At 48.8% G+C, this 6,000-nt stretch overlaps 1 protein-coding gene across 3 annotated transcripts in view; it reads left to right on the top strand.

Annotated features, from left to right (window-relative positions):
* GRM8 (glutamate metabotropic receptor 8) overlaps positions 1-6,000 on the top strand; it is a 716,946-nt gene that overhangs the window by 425,586 nt on the left and 285,360 nt on the right. The window lies entirely within an intron of this gene.

Here is a 6,000-nt window from a genome sequence, read left to right as displayed (position 1 = left end):
GGGGGGGGGGGGGGACTGTGCACTCCCCAGTAGACCCAGAAGTGGATCAGAAGTGCTTCTGGTCCACTTCCAGGTCTGCTGCCAAGTGCGCCGGGGGGCTCCCTGTGCTTCTGTGGGACACTCTATGCACCCCAGCATCGCAGCACTCATAAGCCCCTGCTACCTAGAGGTATGTAGAAAAAACATTTGAAGCTGTCTCTATATCTGAATCTCCAAATCTTTCTGAATGTCTCCGAATCAGTTTGGAGGGTTCTGATTTGATTTGGAGATTCAGCCACTGAATCGGGCCGAATCTCTGCTGAATTGAATCAGGGACCAAAGCTTCACATAGCCCTAATGCCTATCACAAAATGGCTGTTCTTTCAAAAACACTGAGTGGGTCCCCACACTCAGGCATGTGTAGTTTGTGGCACTACAAACCTCTCTTGGTGCTGGAAACCACACAAGGCGAACATTCAAGCATGTCCCATGCGGCAAGTTTGCAATGCAGGGCCAAAATTTGCTAGAAAAAAACAAAAAAGGAGTAAAAAGCAGTGCAATGCACATTCAACAAGCATGCGCTGGTACACAAGGAGGCGGGGCCATCCAGAGTAATGCTCTGGCTGCTGGCCAGTCCTCCATGCTGTGCCCCTGCTGCTCCAGGCCACCAGGTAAGACTGCCAAGGCCAGCACCAACCAGTTCTAGCCACAGCCTCCAGCTCTCCCTGGCTGAAGAGCTGGGAGGATGTTCTGTAGCAGTTTGTGCTGCTGCAAGCACACACCCTTGCCAGATGTCTGAATGTCGCTACGCAGTCTAAAGCAGCTTGTCCTCTTTCATTTGTTTTTTCAGTGTATCAGAAGAACACAGTAGACCTAAACTGTCCAAGATGGTATATTTATCTCAAGGTTATAGTGATATTTATAAGCCACTAAAGATGCTTCTGTTTCATATTGTCACTGGAAATCATTGATTGAAAAAATTAATGGCTTCAGGCTATGATCAACTAAGTCACTACACTGATCTGGCACTAAGTTCAACAAACTACAAGACTGGGACCTTATTTAGTATCTTGTTATAATTTATTTCAAAGGTAGTTGGAGTATGAATATGCACAATACAACAGGATTCTCTTGATGTAGGATATCTATAGTTATATCTATAGTTATAGATATCCCACATCGAATGAATCCTGTTATTTATTTATACTATTACTATAACTAGTACTGTTTATGCATGCTATCTTTTTTAATTACATTAGTACCTAGGACCCATAGTCATGGACCAGTGTGCTAGGCACATCAGTAACAATCCCTATGATATTTGGGGTATGGGAATCAAGTAATTGATACCAACACTAGGAAACAGTGAAACAAACAGAAAACCTGCTGCCAGGCACCCCTTCTATTTGCATGAATGGAAAGTTAGATTAAACAGATAACTATTGTACCATTCCCAAATGCCAGCTGTTGTAGACTAGTCTGTTCCAGACTCCAGAAACCTGTATGCAGTGTGGTGATCTAGCTCTCTAAACCAATCCAAGAAGGGCAGCAAGTCCAACCCATGGAGTGGCAACTAAAACTCTTGAATTTTACTGGTTATAAAGGCAATGTGGAAATACTGTAACAGGTTCATGAGGTACATTATGGCATTTTATGATACTATGTTATTTGAGCACTTTTCCTTAGCTATAAGCAGGGACAGGGATCCACCTAAACCGCACCAGAAGTGCACTATGCAAGAGCTCCTTTAATTTTGCTCTTTTTGCCACATGCCTCCCTACCCCACTGCTGTTGATTGGCTGAAGGACCCCGGCAGCCCCATCACTCATCACTTCCTCCTGATCGGCCAGAAGGCAAGAACTGCAGTTTTAAATATGCAGCAGTTTTTGCCCGCGGCTTGCTGCTGATCAGCCAGGAGGCCTGCCAGGGACCCTAGGCAGAGGGAGGCAAAAACAAGTGGCATATTTTTAAACACTGTTTTTGCCTCCTGGCTGATCAGTGGTGAGTGGCAGGGCTACCAGGGCCCCTCTACCACTTAGTGTGTGTGTATGTTGGGGGGACTGGGGAGCAGCGCACATGGCAAAAAGAGCAAGGTTTTAGAAGCCTCTGTTCAGAGCACTTCTGGCACGATTTAGGTAGATCCCTATGTATTTGCATCTGACTTTTTTCATCCTTCCATTAATTCTTCTTGCTAAAGCACCTTTAAGGCCTGATTCAAATTGTTTCTGTGGTGCTTCTGGTTGGGCATTGCCATGGCTAAAAATTAAGCCACTTGCTCAGGAGGGTTTTCCAGTTCAACAGGATTAGGCACTTAGAATCCTTCTACATTTATGCAGAGTTTGTCACCTCCCATAAGTGTTCAGAAGCTCAGCAGGGAGCTGCCTTCAGCTAGACAAGAGGAATGCTAGGCTCAGAAGTATGTCTGAGCTCTTTCTTTGGAGCTTAGGAAGTGATTTATAACTGCATATCTGGGGACTCTTGTCACCTCAGTATCTGGTGTATATAAAGGATGGTGATCAGCAATCGCCAACACTATGGTCATTGTGGGATCATAGAATCATAGGAAAGTAGGGCTGGAAAGGACCTCATGAGCTCATCTAGTCCAGCCCCCTGCTCAAGGCAGAATTATCCCTGACTAAACCATTCCCCAGCCAAGTCTCTGTTTAACCTGCTCTTGAAAGGGATTGTAATTCCACAGCCTCTGTAGGTAGCTTGTTCCAATACTTAACCACTGTTACAGTCAGAAAGTTCTTCCTAATTTCCAAACTAAATTTTCTCTACTGCAGTTTGAGGCCATTGTTCCTAGTCCTATCCCTTACAGCCACAGAGAAAAGTCTCTCCATATTCTCTTTATAAACACTCCTCAGGTATTTGAAGACTCTTATCAACTGCCCCCGCCCCCTGCCAGTCTTCTCTTCTGTGGCCCAAACAATCCTAATTTTTTAAGTCTTTCTTCAACAGTCATGTTTCCAAGGCCACTAATAATTTTTGTTGCTCTCTGCTGGAGTTTCTCTAATCTGTCCACATCTTTCTTGAAGCATAGCACAATACTCTAGGTGTGTCATTAGCAATGTTGAATAGAGTGGAAGAATCACTTTCCTTGATTTACAAGTGGCACTCCTGTTAATACAACCCAGTATACTGCTGGCTTTTTTGCAAGAAGCATGCTGCTCATATTTAGCTCATGGTGCATATAACTGGTCATGGTAGAAAGTGTTGCTGGTGGGGACGATAATACCAGCTCCCATTGCCCAGCAGACTAGCAGTTAAAGCAGGCACCCAGGAAGTGAGAGAGCTACTGCAGGCACTGCTTATGCAGTAGACAGTCTTGGTTAGAAAACAGTATTAATATAACCTTGGCAGCAGGGATCAAAACCAGGGCTCCTTCATCCCCTTCAGGAGATGCCTTATCACTAAGCTACAAAGACATATTTCCTCTTGCATGATTTCCCTCTGGCCCCATGAACCTTTCATTCTTGGATACACAAGCTAGCTTCAACATGAGGACTGGAGGCTATTGGGCAAAAAGTGGAGATGACTATTACCACTGGCCATATTCAAGAGCAGTTACGAGATACTGAATTCAGTACTGTTGGTGTCAATCACATAGGAAGTTTGCCCTCCAAATGCCTGAGAGATCAAAGACTTAGTTTATGCATCTCAGAGCATCAGTCTGGACAACAATGCTGCTTTGGCAGGAGGTAGTTGTCTAGATGCTTGATCTGCATGAAAAAAAGCTTTTCAGGCCAAAATGGAAGTACTTAATGAATCTAGCAACCTAAGCAGTTCTGTGACTTCTGGAGTGGGCCAACCTGGATAACTTTTTATGGTTTTGACACACACATTCTGCCTATGTCCTGTTTCAGTGGTTTTGAACATGATTTGAATCTGGCTAAATACCAAAATGCTACACTCTTTCACTACTACTGCTTTTTGTCTCTGTAGCAGGACACTGGGGTGCCCGGTACTAGGAATAGTGGTGTGGGCTTAGCTGCCAAGCTTCAGGGCCGCCCAGGTGAGGGTTGCTAGAGCAACCAATTGAGTCAGCTGACCGCCAGGGGGCAGGGCCGGGCCTTTATAAACAGCCCAGGCCGGAGCATAGCGGGTAGTTATCTGCTGGCTGCCTGAGGAGCAAGAGCTCTGCAGCGGTGCTGAGCTGACTGATAGAGCGAGTAGTGGCATCATGGCGAGGGGGGAGAGAACCCTGACCGGGAGGCCTTACTGGAAGGCCAGGTGGGGCCTGGACTTTATGTTAGTGCCGGTAGGTTTATGGTTCTGTTTAGTTTGTTGGGTATATCACCGGAGGACCGGGTGAGGCTGTAGGCATGTGAGGAGGCCTCACAGGAGATCCCCAGTAGTCTGGGGGGGTTTCCTGGGTGCCCTGTGCGGGCACCGAGCAGTGCCAGGGAGGCACGGCTGTTAGACACCAGTGTGGTGCGGTGTGTGGGGGTTGAGACCCCAGCCCAAGGGCGGTACTTTGCCCCGTCAGGCGAAAGACCCCGAGAAGGGTCAGGGGGCCAGGCACAGCTGTGGGCCACCTGAGCCCCAAGTGCGGTTTGGCGTGGGACAGGCCCCAGAGGGGGCGTAGCACGAGAAGCGTGGGACGAGCCCCAGAGAAGGGCAAGGGCACAAGAAGCATGGACATAGGCCCTAGAGAAGGGTGAGGGCGCGAGGAGCGTGGGACAAGCCCCAGAGAAGGGCGAGGGCACAGGTGGAGGTCCGAGATGGGCCGGTGTGTGTGATCAGAGCCCAAAGGAGGGCGAACAGATGAGTTAGAGTGCGAGAGGCGCGGACACAGGCCCCAGTGAGGGCAAGAGCGCAAGAGGCGCGGACACAGGCCCCAGGGAGGGTGAGCACGAGAAGCGCATGGCACAGGCCCCAGGGAGGGCCAGCATACGAAAGTGAAGCCCGCTGAGGGCTGGCCTGGAGTAGGGCGAGCACGTGGGTGGAGGCCTGAGGCGGGCCGACGCATACAATAGGGCCTGAAGAAGGGCGAACCCACGAGTAGGCCCCAGAGAGGGGCAAGGGCTAACGAACACAGGGGCGCTAGAGCAAGCGAGGGCGTGTATATTGGAGACACGAGAACGTCTGGAATAGCTGCAAGGCTTGGGGCGTGCTAAAGGGGAGGTAGGAGGCACTCATAGCCCACAAGGCTGGGGTGCACCAGGTCACCCATAGAAACTAGGAGACCAAAGGCAGCCTCCCATATTAAATTACATGACATCAAAGACGTGGCGGGCAAGAATAAGAGGGTGCTGGATCTCCTAATTGGCATGGCAGGGTGCGCTAGCGGGATCACGGCCGCTCGTAGGGCCCACCCCGTGACCGTCTCGTTACTGAATGCTGCCACTTCACTAGTATCCGTCTCATGGAGATCAGGTGCTTTTATTACAGGGTCATGATTAGGCCTGTGCAAGTAGGCAGCTATTCCATTTGGCTTTGGATCTGACTGCTTTGGATGCCAGGGATCTGATCCAGAGCTCCGGACTGGGTTTCTGCTTCAATACAGCCAAAGTGGCTCTGAAGCTTTGGAGTCACCTCAGAGATCTGGCCATAGAATATAATGGGGAATCAATGAAATATCTATAACATTGTCATTTTTTGTCTGATTTGGATGAAGCTTTTAGGGTTGGTAGCCTCTGCTGAGAGCATGAAGTCTGTCAAGTTTCAAGCAGATTGGTGCAGGGGTTTGGGAGGAACTGTACCCTGAATTCTTGAAAGCAAAACTCATGTCACGTGTATGTGTTACACCACAGGGTGGTGAAAACTGCAGGGGTGGGAGTTCCTGGTGAGGACACAAATTCTGCTAAGTTTCAAGGTGATAGGTGCAGGGGTTTGGGGGGAACTGCACCTCAAGCTGCTGACAGGCAAAACTCATGACATGGATGACCCTATGTATGTTAAGGCACAGCAGGCTGAAAACTGTGGGGGTGGTTACCTTTGCTCAGGCCATAAAGCCTGCCAGGTTTCAAGGAGATAAGTGCAGGGGTTTGGGGGAAACTGCACCTCAAGCTGCGGACA

This window comes from Gavialis gangeticus, unplaced genomic scaffold (assembly GCF_001723915.1).
Source record: "Gavialis gangeticus isolate Ggan-Ray unplaced genomic scaffold, GavGan_comp1, whole genome shotgun sequence".
In the NCBI taxonomy this organism is placed as follows: domain Eukaryota; kingdom Metazoa; phylum Chordata; order Crocodylia; family Gavialidae; genus Gavialis; species Gavialis gangeticus.
This window is presented reverse-complemented; position numbering and strand designations above follow the sequence as displayed.